The sequence below is a fragment of the Mus caroli genome, chromosome 1, assembly GCF_900094665.2.
Source record: "Mus caroli chromosome 1, CAROLI_EIJ_v1.1, whole genome shotgun sequence".
NCBI classification, from domain to species: Eukaryota; Metazoa; Chordata; class Mammalia; order Rodentia; family Muridae; genus Mus; species Mus caroli.
The window spans coordinates 98651887-98653217 of record NC_034570.1 but is presented as its reverse complement, the minus strand read 5'-3'; the positions used below and the strand labels follow the sequence as shown (position 1 = coordinate 98653217).

Below are 1331 nucleotides of genomic sequence, written 5' to 3'. Positions count from 1 at the left end.
CCGCCTTCGCCGGGAGCCCTTGGTTACTCATTCCAGTGAGTAACCCTTTGTCCCCTGTGCCTGACTCAATCAAGAGAAAATGAAGGACGCTGTTCCTTCATGTGATTAACCTCAGTGCAAGGTACCTTTTCCGTGCCACTGGGCCCCAGCCACCTCCAGCCACCTTCCAGCAATGGAAGCAAACCTCTGAGTTTGAAGAAGAGGAAATGTAGAAGTTGTGGTGTAATGGCCTGTTTTCTTCCCAGACCCAAGTTTCCTGAAATAACAACTGAGATTCAAATATATTTACAAATATTTAGGCCATATAGCTAAGCTCATTTCCTGACTAGCTAATAATTTAAGGTTTATTTATACTAATCTACATTCTGCCACATGGCTGGTTACCTCTGCTCAGGTACCAAGTGTGTCTGTCCTCATCACATCTTCCCCAGTGACTCTTCCTACACCCTATTCTATCCCAGAATTCTTTCTTCCTACCAGATGTCCCACCTTCTATTCTACTCTTTCCTATAGGCCATAGGGTTTTTTAATTGTCAGGCGATACATCCATACAATACATAAGATATTCTCTCTATATCATGCAGACAATACATCATCATCATCATTATTATTATTATTATTATTATTATTATTAGTAGTAGTAGTAGTAGTAGTAGTAGTAAGATAGTATAGGAGTCTTTGGACCATGTTTTAACCTGAGACACTGATAAGACTGAGGCAGACCTGGTGACTCAGACAGGTCACTAGGTCTAATTAGTCCTATTTGTTCATTATGAAATCCTATGGTGTGTATACACTTAATTAATTTAATTAAACCTTTTTTCTTTCTCTTAAAAAACTGCCAGGTCTGGCATGGCATCAAAAAAGACAGTGTGACACAGTTCCTACCCCTGGAGCAGAGCCAGCAGGGCCTGGGTCTTCTCAGCGCTGGTTGTTGCTGTATGGATAAGGCTTGTTTGTATAATAATGTATATATTTTACTTTATGTTCCTCCTTTGGGGAATGTTCTCCCTGCCAAGATTAATGACTCCATGATAATCAGGAACAGCACAGTTCCAGGAATGTGTTTGGTGTTCCTAAGCAAAATAGTAGTGCTGTGACCTTCAGGACAGCCCTTAAGGCTGTGGGTAAGAACTCTGGAAGCATGAGTTCAAGAATATATAAAATTAATGTAAGAACTGGTCTCTACAGGATTTCTCATTTATGCAAAATATAAGAATGCAACATGAGCCGGGCGTGGTGGTGCACGCCTTTAATCCCAGCACTTGGGAGGCAGAGGCAGGCGGATTTCTGAGTTCGAGGCCAGCCTGGTCTACAAAGTGAGTGCCAGG

General features: G+C 41.8%; 1 pseudogene; it reads left to right on the top strand.

Annotated features, from left to right (window-relative positions):
* Positions 1 to 212, top strand: part of LOC110295812 — a 22870-nt pseudogene extending 22658 nt beyond the window's left edge.
* Positions 213 to 1331: the final 1119 nt, after the last annotated feature.